General features: G+C 40.0%; 1 long non-coding RNA gene across 1 annotated transcript in view; it reads right to left on the reverse strand.

Annotated features, from left to right (window-relative positions):
• Window positions 1-10733, reverse strand: part of LOC116085125 — a 93145-nt gene extending 82412 nt beyond the window's left edge. Inside the window, exon 1 of the long non-coding RNA XR_004116432.1 lies at window positions 10622-10733. This is a non-coding gene — a long non-coding RNA (uncharacterized LOC116085125). The remainder of the gene's footprint in view (window positions 1-10621) is intronic.
• Between the last annotated feature and the right edge of the window lie 1984 nt (window positions 10734-12717).

The raw sequence follows: 12717 nt of genomic DNA on the forward strand, positions 1-12717 counted from the left end.
GAGAATGAGCATAGAAACGAACTGCCCTCTAAGTAAATGGCAGTTTATACACTCCCGAAACTGGTAAACTTGCAGAGACTAAGAGAATATGGAGTTCTGAGCATTCCATGGAAAGAGGGGGTAAATTTGCAGAGGGTGGGGGTGGGAGGAGGATCAGGGTGGAGTTGGGGGAGGGGCAATCAGAATACATAGCATGAAAGAAAATCAATTTTCAATGAAGATGCACATGAATGTGAGAGGGGGGAGCTGTGCAGAAATAAGGAGGAAATGAAAGGGAGGGATTGTTGGGGTGGATTTTATAAAAATAAATCACATAGCATGTATGAAATCTCAAATGATGCAAACATGTGTAATTTAAAAATCAAATAAATCTGGAATGATAGTTCAGTGGATAAAAGCATTTGCTCAGCAACATGAGGATCCAAGTTCGAATCCCCAGCATCGACATAAGCAGCTGAGCAAAGCTGCACATCATGGGATCTGGAACATTGTATTATAGCCTTGTTTCTTTGGTCTTCTAACTGTACTCACATGGCAATCTCCGTTACTTGATCTGGGGAATTTTCTATGATTTTCTGAAAACAGTCTCTCTATTTCACCGGCAATTGTTCTCTGCCCACCATCCACAGATCTGATCATTTAATGTTGTCTCTCAGACCTTGGGGCCCTGATAGTCGGTGTGCCCTGTGAACACTGGTAAGGATTCCCATGGGAACATTTTCCACCTCCCTTCATGTGCACGTGTCAGTGTAGTGTACATGTCTGCTGGGTATGTACACAGGTGTACCTGTGTGTGCGTATGAGTGGAAGCTAGAGAGGTCTGAATGCCAACTTCTGTTGCTTATGCCTTCCTGAGATGGGGAATCTCCTCAAACCTAGAGCTGGCGTGGTTTTGGCTGGGTTGGCAGCCAGTCTGCCCTAGTGATCCTGTCCCTATCCTTGCATTGCTGACGTTACAGAAAAGGATGGCCCCATCTGCCTCTTCTTCAGGTGCTGCAGTCTGAACCTAGTAAAATGTTATTTGATTTATTGTTTCTTTTATTTCAGTTTGCCTTTCCTTCTATATTTCTACCTCTTCTTTTGAATTCCACCTTTATAAGCACATTGTCTTCCTTATTTTATCAAAATGTTTGTGCTTTCTTTGGCATTCATTTTTTTTTATTTCTTAAACAACAACAACAACTTTGTAATCATTCCTTTGGAGTCAATGGGATGTTATCTCATTCTCTCTCACTGGAGTCTGACTGCAGGAATGGGAATTTCTGAAGCCATGTTGCCTTGGATTTTCCTGCTTTTATATTTTTGTGTCAGGACTGTTGCACCTGGGATTAAGGAAATGGTTGGATTTTTTTAAATTTAAATCATTTTACTCTTTCGGCAGAAGTATTTAAGAAGGACTGGGCTTCAGTGAAGGTGAGATGTCATTTTTCTCTGGTAGACTGGTATTCAGGGCACTCCTCTGAGAGTAGAAATCTGTCTGCTAAGCAATCACCATGGCAGGGTAGCCTTAGTCTGAAAGCATAGTCTTTGTCATATAAAGACTAATCATCCCTCCAAGCCAGTCACTGGGGATGTGAATGAGCAGCAGCGTGCTGAGTCAGTCATTGTGCAGTGTGCTGAGTCATTGTGCAGTGTGCTGAGTCACTGTGTACAATGGAAAAGAGGAGAAAGACCACCTATCCATGTTGGCTGAGAGAGAAAACTTGAAGTGGGAAATATGAATAGAAGAGAGGGTTGTGGGGACACACAGAAGGTAGATGATGCAATTTTGACTAAAGTTAAAATCAGAGAAAGATATAGAAGCCCAATCAGAAAGAGAACAGATCCAGCCCTCAGGAACTTGAGATAATGAAGATCCCACAAGCCAGGCCAGGCAATGTGCTTTGGAAGAAGACAATGAGCGATGGAGGAAAGGGAGGAAAGAAGAGTTAAAGAGAGGACAGGAGCAGAGGAGCACTGAGCCAGCTCACTGGATGACAAGGGGGTATGTGAAGGAGGCTGGATGACAGAAGTGCAGAGTGTGGACATTCTCTGTCCTGATTGCTGACTTAGGTCTCAACATTCTTGGCTTTCCCACCCTGACTCCAGGAGCCTGCCGTGCCCTTGGTTGTTTCTTTGCCAGAATATGCTTTGCTGGTCCTCCAGGAATCCTGAATCTCACTGCAGGCTATCCTTTGGAAGCCTGACTTCTGGAGGCTGGATGCAGCAGCACAGATCAAGTCTCTGATACATCCTTTAGGGTTCTGGCTGTAGATTCTGGTCTTCCCCAATGCAGTCCTTATGTATGTGCACTGTGCTGCTTAGAGCCTGTGTCTAAGTTCCTCTGCAGACTCTAGTTCCACTCAGGCTCTTACTTCACTGGCTGCTGGGCATTTGCAGTTCACAGTTTCTTCCTCACAGTATTCTTCTGGGAAGGTTTTAGCATGCACTCCTGGGAGATTTGTTTTGAGTCTCCCAGGAGTGGGCTTCACCTACGGTCTCAGCCCATCATGCCACTAGTGCACAGGGGTCTTTATGAAAACCCAAGGCAGGACTCTCATGGCATCCTCACCTGTGCTACACCTTGTCTGGCTTTCCCTCCTTGTTTTCTCTCCAAACTGTCCCTTTACAGAAATACGAAGATTTGCTGAGCCTCTGTGTCCTGGCCACCTTCTGTTGGTTAGGGTGCTCCCTAAACTGTCCCGATCCCCAGGAATGAGCTCTGGCCTTTCTCTCCTGCTTTGCTAAGCTTCCTATTTCAATTTGCTGTTAATGCTAGAATATTTAGGTACCACTCATCTCTTCTGACAGCATCTGTCTAGCTTTCTCCAATTTATTTCCTGCAGATTCTGCCAGGCCATCTTTCCTAGTTTGGACAAACTTTGCTTAACAACTTTTAGTTTTAAATCCAGATGTTTTTCTAAAACACCTGTACTATTTGTAAGGACGTTTCCTCCTGTAACTATTGGTCAGTGGCTAAGAGCACTCAAACTAAGACAGATACTTTATTAAACAGGGAGCTATACAAGACTCTTTCTATTGGATTTGTTTATGAGCTTTGCCATTTTTATTGACTAAGATTTACTGGGTACCAGAGAATTTTAATGCCAGGAAACAATACTTTGCTATTTTCCCCAAATGCATGATTTGGAAACAGGTATTTTGGGTGGGACCATATGTGGCTGTGATTATCTAACACAACTACAAAGTTTCATGCTTCCTAGAGCACTCCATAATCAATTAGCCTAAGACCTTACAATGTAGTTTTCCTGTAAAGTGTTTGAGTACTCGATCCCCAGCTGATGACAAATCCTTTGGAAAACAGGCCCTAAATAGTGGAATTTGGTTACCAGGGGTAGACTTTGAGGAGTACTCTTCAGTTATCTGTCTGTGATTCTATGCTAGAGCTCCATCTGCTCCTAATCCCCCAAATGCCAAGGCAGCAGCCCGGGCTCCTACTGTGGTGAACTCCACCTGGCTCCCTGCGGTGAGGGGTTGAAACTGCAAGCTCACATCGACACTTGTGCTACTTCTATTGGGAATTTTGTTATAGCAACAAGGAGAGTGGCCCACAGGCACCGCTGGCAAAGACGGAGTGGGAGTGACTGTGGGATACTGAGAGGGCAGTGTAGGTGCTGAGTACATCTTGCACCAGGCAGAAGCATCATTCACATGCGCACCCTGTGACAGAGGCAATGCTCTCCACAGCCCCATGTATCACCTTAGGAGTGTCTTTTCCCATAGTGCCATCTGTCCTGTCTCCTACCTCACTGGCTCTCACTCCCAAATTTATAACCATTATTCATAGAATAATCGCTTGGTACTAGATTTATTTTCTCCTGTGATTGTTGTTGTTGTTGTTTTTCTAGCTGATGTTCAAGTTGACTCTTGTTCTTAGAGTTATTCACAGAAGACAGACATGAGTTTTCTCTTACAGAATGATCCTACCTTACTACTCCTGTCTGCAGCACTGTTTTTACAAGAAAGGATTTTGTTCAGCTGTTAGATTTCCAGGAACTTAGTGACCTGACATAAGCTTTTTATAGATAATCTTAAATGACATAATTTATGTGATGTTGAGGACATTATAGTTGTTTCAGATGCAATTATACATGAAACCTGGAATCAGAGGCGACTAGCTTACTGTGTGGTCATTTTAAAGGACAAGTTTAGCAATGTAACTTGGATAAAATCATAGGAGGAAACCAAAACCCCCACCATTGTATGATCTTCACAGCTCAGCTTTAACTGGAAACCTATTCAAAACAGACCACGCGTGAAAAGCTTGGTCTCTGGATTCTTTCTCTCTTCATGTACTATCAACAACTTCTGTCTGCTTTGGATATTTTGTTTGTTTGTTTGCTTTGCTTTGTTTTAACACTGCAGGGTGACCTCTAACCTTAAATTCGTTTTAGAATTGCATTATAAAAATTAATCAAAAGCAACTTAGTTTTTGGCTGATCAAAATAAATCCTATGATATATAGATAACTATCATTTTCATACATCATTAAAAAAGTGTCAAGGCAATTATGATGTACTAAGCTTCCAAATAGTTTCCTTTTGTTCAATAATGGAAAAATATGAAATATATCTTTAGGTAAATTACAATTGTTTCATTAATCTGAGAGTATGTTATTCTGGATATTCATCTCAAGAATATATAGTTATGGTATTTATAGTTTTTATGTTATTTACCAATTTATAATTGTCTTAACAAAATGTTTGCTCTATTTTTATGTGCTAATGAAGAGAATTTTTACAGAATCAAACCAAATAAATGTTCCATTTTAGTTGATGTTTTCTTGCCACCATCATGGTTATTCTAAGATTTGACAAATTTTAATTATATAAAAAGTTGGGTTCTTTCCTTATTTTTTATAAGCTGCCCAACTTAGTAGTTTTGGAAAAAGGGAGAACAGGAAAGAAGGAAGGAGGAAGAAGAGAAAGAGAACAAGTTAAAAAGCAAAAATAATTTCTCCAGGGAATGTGTGGTCTAGCATTCACATAGATAAAAGAATTTTTCTTTTCTTAGGTAGCCACGAAATATCAGATACCTTTCTTTTTTAAAAAGAAAAGTACGTATTTTATTATTTTTTTTATTTTCATGCAATGAATCTTACTACAGTAACCTCCCCTCTACTCAGATACACCTGTGCTTCCTCGCCACAGGGAGCCAGGTGGAGTTCACCACAGTAGGAGCTGGGCTACTGCCTTGGCATCTTGGGGAACTAGAAGCAGACAGAGCTGGTCCCCACTAAAAAAGGAAAAACAAAAAACAAACCAACAACAACATCAAACCAAAATGATGACAACAACAATCACAAAACTTTTTTTTTAAAGACTTATGTATTGTTATACATAAGTATACTGTAGCTGTCTTCAGACGCACCAGAAAAGGGTGTCAGATCTCATTATGGGTGGTTGTGAGCCACCATGTGGTTGCTGGGATTTGAACTCTGGCCCTTCGGAAGAGCAGTCAGTGCTCTTACCCGCTAAGCCATCTCACCAGCCCCCACAAAACATTTTTAAGAAGAGACTACTTTGCAGCAGGTGTTCTGGTTCTCTGGCCCTTACAATCTTTCCAGTCTTCCCATGGATGGTCTGCAATGTTCCCTAAGCCTTATGTGTAGGGTTGTGTTGTAAGTGCATTAACTGGGACAAGCACTTTATGATCAGCTGATCTCTACATTCTGATCAATTGTGGCTTTCTCTATTGATCTCTGACTGATCAACGAGCAGCTTCTTTGAGGAAGGGTGAGAGCTACGCTTAACTGTATGTAAACATAAGTATTTAGAATGCAGTTAGGAATCATGCTGGTTTGGGAGAGTGGCTTTGGTAGGTTCTCCTCTAGGTTCCAAGGCCTCACCAGCCATGGGTTGTTGGCGTTGTTTACAGTATGCCAGGTATGAGTTACCTCCTAGTAAGTGGTCCTTAAGTCTAGTTAGAGAGGTGCTGGTTACCCCCAAGATATAAATGCCACTATTACATCCTTAAGAATATCTTACCTTCTTTTTCTGAAGGTGCTAAGAGCAAAGACAGTCACCTATAGTTTGGGGAGAATCTCTTGTGTTCCCCTGACCAACAATCGTAAAGGTACCCCATGCCTGGTACTGGGGGGAATTGTTTATGGTTTCAGGGAACAGCATTATGAAATGGGATAACATCCAGTACATACACACACACACACACACACACACACACACACACACTAATTTTAAGTAAACAGCATATGTTTACTTATGGTTTTTGCAGACATCCTCAGTGTTATCTCTTTTCCCTCCACCTCTGTTGCCTTCCCTCTCCCTCCCCACACAAGCTTCCCCACCTGTTTTTCCATTTTCCTTTACAGAGCAGCTGTGTCCTGCTCTTCTGCTCCATAGTACTCCTGCTACCCAAACCCATCCCATGGTCACCATGGCCCCCATTTGTTCCTCTGGTTTCTGCAGTTACTCCCTCTATACACTTCCATCTAAATACTTGGAGCTATGATCCACATGTGATGAAATAAGTGGCACTGAAAGTCAGCAACTGAAATTACATCTAACCAGAGCGTGTAGTTAGCATGGAAATCTTTCTATTTGTAGGATAAAAGGACAACAGAAAACCACCCTGACCCTGTCTGGACCCCAAGACCAGAGCCATGTAAAGAACACACTGACATAAACTTGACCCCAGACCCAACCCCTACCCCTCACTCCCATCCCCCACCTCCCTCTACCCAGAAACCCTATATAAACCATGCTGTCTTTCCCCCCTGCAGAGAAAAAAAAAAACGCTCCTGGGTTTTTTCCTCTCAATAAATCTTTTGTGTGAGGTTTTTTGTATGATGGGTGCGACTTTGTGGTATTCCTTGGCTCCGCATTGCCAGGATACCTCTAGGAACAAAGCTGCAGCAGTCTTGCAGGAGCAGAGCTTTCACTCGGGCATCTGCCTCCTTCTGCAGAGCTGTAACGCGTTCCCCTGGGAAACATTCGCTGCAGCAGCTGAAGGAGAGCTGTAATGCTCCGGTAGGCCTTGACCTTCAGAGCTGCAACGCTTACACTATTTTACTACGATTTTTAAACATAGAAATAAATAATTTTGAAATAGAGGAAATGTGAGGCAGTATCAAGTGACCGGAAGGACTTATAGAGCGACTCCCGCAGAAATGGTCCTTTTATTGGACACACAGTGATCCTCTCTCATTGTGGAACTGGTTCTACACGAATGATTTTCAAATCAAGGGAATTATTTTGGTTAATAGATGATAATTTAAGAGTTTCCAGGTCAAGATAGAATTCTTTTATTTAAAGTTCATATACAATAGGCTTTTTCTCATTCTTCTCTTAAAGTTAATTAAATTAAAGAAAGAACACCGGGTGGTTGAGCAAATTTTTTCCTTTCTTTCTGGAGAGCATGGCCAAACTACAGATCTTGTCTTGTAGTGACTGAAGTCTGGCCAGTCACAGTGGATCCATTGCCAGGGCTAGTCTCTTCCAGAATCATGAATGCTCTTTCTCTTTCTCCATTGGATGTCCAGAATCTGGTATTCTAATGGAGAACTCCAGAACCTCCATTATTCCCAGGGTTAGGATCAGAACACCCACTGATTGGTAATTTACAGCTATCTCCTGTTGAAAGTTGCCTAAAAATAGTCGTCATCTCGAAGCATCTTTCCTTTGATAGATGAATAACAGACTACTGCCTGGGGATATAGCTCAGTGGTAGAACATTTGCTTAGAATGTATGAATCTGTATGTTCTATCGCCAGCACCAGAAAACAACAGACAAACAACAGAAGCTGTCAAAACATTAGCATTGTTTCTTTTTTAAAGGATGTGTCTTTTGTTGTAGTTGTTTTTGGTGGTGGTCTTCAGGTCTTTCCAGACAGGGTCTCATTATGTAGCTAGCCTTGGTTATCTTAGAACTAATTAGGTAGACCAGGGTGGCCTCAAATTCACAGAAATCTATCTGCCTCTGCCTCCAAAGTGATGAGATCAAAGCCTTTTTTTAGCACCTTAAAAATTTATAAGAATGGGCCAATTTTGGAAAAACGTTATAGGTATGTATCTCAAAAATAATGAATGAAGCGGGAAGATATCTGCATACATGTGCCCTGTCACCTACTACCAGGCTCCCTGTCTTCAAGGTCTTCTTTATAAATTGTTCATGAACTTTTGAAAGAGCTTACAAAGCACGGACATTAAATGTCAGCTATGTCTATACAGTACTGATTGGAGAGTACCGCACAGGCTGCCTGAGTAGGACTCCCAGTTGGGTTCTCTGACCAACAGTCAGAAGAAGCCTTCTGTGCTCTGGCCCTGGGTGATGCTTAGTTGCCAAACTTAGGACACAAAGGGATTACTCCCTCCAATCCAACGTCTGGACACTCTCTTGGGCTGTCCAGAAAGTGGCATGGTGGCAAGTTAATTTAATTAAAGAAAATGTTGTAATAAAGTTCTCCAATATTGTAGCATCTGCCACTCATACTTGAAACAATAGCAGCAGAATCAGAAAAAGTGGGCTGCCCTAATTGTATCATAGCTCACCACAAGTGAGATTTGATTCATTTTATTCTTAGCTACTTAATTCCTAAAATGTGGTGGTGAACATATAGGCGAATCCTAGATTGGATGCTAATAATTAGCTTGAAAGTTGGGAAGTAAGGAGCATGGTTGATTCCAATCAATAGTCCAAGCATTCCTTAAATGCAGGTATTATCTTAATGGTGACACTGGGCTAGCAGATAGGTGTTTTGTGACATATATTTCCTCAAGCCATTAGGGTACCTTCAACTAAAGAGGGATGTATCACTAATCAATAGCTCTTTAGTAAATAATAAGTATGGCCACTGTAGGCTACAGTCTCTTAGTCTCCAAGATTGAGCTTCTATCTTGGATGGTCAGGAGCACACATTTCCAACTAGCCTTTTGTGAGGTACTACTGTGGTGCTACTTAAATGACAACTTCTGTAAATGTTTTTAAGTAGAGGATACCATGATCCAAATGGAAGTTACAAGTTGTGCTTTCTTTTCCTTCCTTGTCTTATTTATATTACCTCGATGTTTTCTTTAAGAGATATGTTTGAATATAGAAACACCTCATTGTTTACAAATATTTCCCTTTATTGCTATCAGAGTGTAAAAAATGATATATAATGCAAACCAGAACCATACTATTACCTATGAATGTCTCTACTTACAACAGACAAACTAAACTTTAAAACAAAAAAAGTTACAATAAAGGAGACAGCTTTATAAAATCGTCAATATACCAAGAAGCTATAACAATTATAAATATGTATGCAACTAATAAGAGACTAACACACTGTTATTGAAACTACAATGGATGTATTAGAAAATTCAACAATACTAGATTCTTCTGTAACCCATATTCAAAGAGAAGAACAATTAGACAATCTCTAAGATATCAGGAGAGTTAGAAAACATTCTATGTCAACCAAGCCAGACATCTCCAGAGCCCTTCCCCAGCAGCAATGGTGGCTCTGCTCTTCAGTGCAATGTTATTCAGGTTGGAAACATCCCAGGCCATAAAACAAACTTATTATCTATGAAGGACAAGCCTGATACAAAAGACATTGTCTGACTACCCCGGAATGAAGCTATGCATAAAAACAACAACAAAAAAAAACAAAAAACAAACAAACAAACAAATAAAACAAGATCTATTTCAGAAACTCACATGCAACGGCAACTAAAAGGACATTCCTAAAAGTTCAAAAAAGAGATCAAAACAAAAACCAGAAAACATTTTCAGATGAGCAAAAATAAAGGACATCATGCAAACTGATTTGGAATATTTCTAGAAGAAAGCCTAGGGAGAAATGTGCCAATATCTACATTATATGTAAATTAAGACTTTTATAAGCATCTATATTAAGAAAGGTAAAGGATCTTAAATCAATAGACTAAACTTCCACTCTAAGGTGATGGAAAATGAAAGAAAACTAAGGCAAAAGCAAGTAGAAGAATGTTAGAAAAATTAGAGTTACCCTTTTGTTGCCATGATAAAAGACCATGGCCAAAAGCAACTTATCTGAGAGTTTCTTTTGGCTGCTGGCTTGAGAGGCCTGAGGGTCCATCCTGCCTGGAGGAGTTTGACCACAAGAGGCAGGTGTTTCCACTGGAGCAGGAAGCTGAGAGATCACATCTTTAGCCATAGTCACAAAGGAGAGAGGAAGCTGGCAGGGCAGCAAAGTGGTGAACTCTCCAAGTCCACCCAGTGGTGCACTTTATCCAGCAGGTTGGATCCACCCAGTGGTGCACTTTCTCCAGCAGGTTGGATCCACCCAGTGGTGCACTTTATCCAGCAGGTTGGATCCACCCAGTGGTGCACTTTATCCAGCAGGTTGGAACTCTTAAAGGTTCCTTAACTCCCCCCGCCCCCACAAAAAAACAAAAACAAGAACAGTGCTATCAACTGGGAACCGAGTGTTCAAATAATGTGGCTATGGGAGCCATTTAAAACATAACAGAGTGGAAAATTATAAAATAGAAGTTAAAAAAAAATACAAAGAAAATCAATAAACCAAAGCCGATTGCTTGTAAGGTTCAACAAAATGACCTGTAACTGCTTTCAAAAGAGGAAAAGAAGTGCAGTTGCTGGAGTAGGAAATGAAAGACAAGACATCACTACTGACCTTCTTCTTAGAGGCAACAACGGACATATCTTTATGGCAAGCATTTTTAACGGCAACAAACTCCAGGAAAAAGACGATTAGATCCAGATGTCAGGTTTGAGATACTAGAAAGTCTGAAACAGATGAAAGAAGTACAAACAAACATAGGCTATGTAATTTTTGACACAGAAATGTAAACAAGCAAACATATAAACAAGCATAAAATAGTAAGTTTATTAATATTAAGCAATTAATAGGAAAATGGACAGATGTGTTAATCCGTACCTGGTGTATCTGCACTCTCCCTCACACACAATAGTAATAAATAAATAAATAAGTAGAGTCAGCTACAAAATTACTTGAATAAAATGTAAAACCCTCCCCCCCCCCAAGAAATTATAGCAGTGATATAAAAATAGAGTTAAAAGATGGCAAAAAAGAGGGAAAAGGAGCTAGATACATCAGAAAAATAAAAGACCATGAAACTATAGAATAAGCAATTATCTATGCAGAATCTAAATCATATGTATGCAAATCCAGCTCCCAAGTCACATAAGGAAGCATTGCAGACTAGGGCTACAAAAACATGCCTATAAGTTGTTTTCAAAAGACCTACTTAAGGTAGAGAAATTAAAACTAAGTGGTACTGTTCCCATGAGAACACTGCTGGTCAGCAAATCCAAAGGAAAAAGTAACAAATGCTACTGTCAGGTAATTTTAAATAAGAAAGCAAAGGAACAAAATTGCACACCTGAAAATACAGAACTGTACTGTAGTTTAAAAAAATAGCAATGGGTCATCCCATAACCACAGAAGGCTTTATCACCATGAAATTCCAACAGCTTATGATTGCAACCATCTCATTATGCTGCCAGAAATACACAAAGTAAAATTTAGGGTATTTGGAAGGTGTTTTGAGTCCATCACTTATTTAACTTAAGAATAGAGAGTTTGAACAAAAATTACAAAAGTTATAAATTGTATTATATGATAAACAAATTTTGGTTAAATGAGATATTTTTTACATCCTCTTTAAAAACAATTTGAATACTCCTTTGAGAACATATTAGATTTATTTATCTCTCCAAAATTATATGTGTGTATATTTCATAATTTGAGATACTTTATAATCAAATGAAATGCTAAAAATATATGAAATACTTTTAAAATAATTATTATCCTTTATGTGAAACTCAGTAAACATTGAGATAAAATAGACTCCGTAAAACTTCAGTATAGAGGCCTCATGTAAGAGAGGCGGTAAGTTAGAAGTTATGGAGTAATGTATTAGAGAGAAAAATTAGCTTATTCTTTTATGAATACAGGTCAGGAAGTAATACACAGCAAACAGCCATAATGTTCACTTTGTATTTCTACGTAGTTGGTGCCTTTTAAGTCTCATTTAATAATTACCCTTATGTCCGACTTTCAAAGGAACAAATGAAGCTCAGGAAGAGCAAGCAGAGCAGCCCAAGAAGCAAGGAACAGTATTAAATTCAAAGCCGTCATTTGGGGATTGTTGTATTGTTTTAGTTTTGATGCCCAGGGTTGACCTCAAGGCCCTCTGTCCCACGGAGCTACACTCCCAGCCTCAAGCCCACTTCTCTGATTGCAGAGCCTGTATGAGTTACCACCATTAAGCTGGAAGTGGAAAGACTCATCCAACTAGAAAATTATAAATGACAAGCACTACGAAGAAATGAGAAGATTAGACAAACATGGTGAGTGTACAAACAGCAATGAAAGAAACCCACCAAGGTGGCCACAGCGAAAGGATCAGTGGGGGTTTCCTACCAAACTAAAACAAATCAGTTTGGATACTCAGTGCTGGGGAGACTGAAGGAAACAAGAAACTTCTATATACTTGGGATGAAAACTGTGGCAGAGTGCACTTGGCACTATGTACTAAATTAGAGCGTGAATAAACTCTTGTTTCATCAAAACACTAGAAATGCTTGTGTCTCTCTCTCTCTCTCTCCCTCCCCCCTCTCTCTCTCTCCTCTCCTCTCTTCTCCTCTCTCCTCCCCTCCCCTCTCTTTTTCTTTCTTTCTCCTCTTCCTTCTCTTCTTCTTCTTCTTCTTCTTCTTCTTCTTCTTCTTCTTCTTCTTCTTCTTCTT

Source organism: Mastomys coucha, unplaced genomic scaffold (assembly GCF_008632895.1).
Source record: "Mastomys coucha isolate ucsf_1 unplaced genomic scaffold, UCSF_Mcou_1 pScaffold9, whole genome shotgun sequence".
Taxonomy (NCBI): domain Eukaryota; kingdom Metazoa; phylum Chordata; class Mammalia; order Rodentia; family Muridae; genus Mastomys; species Mastomys coucha.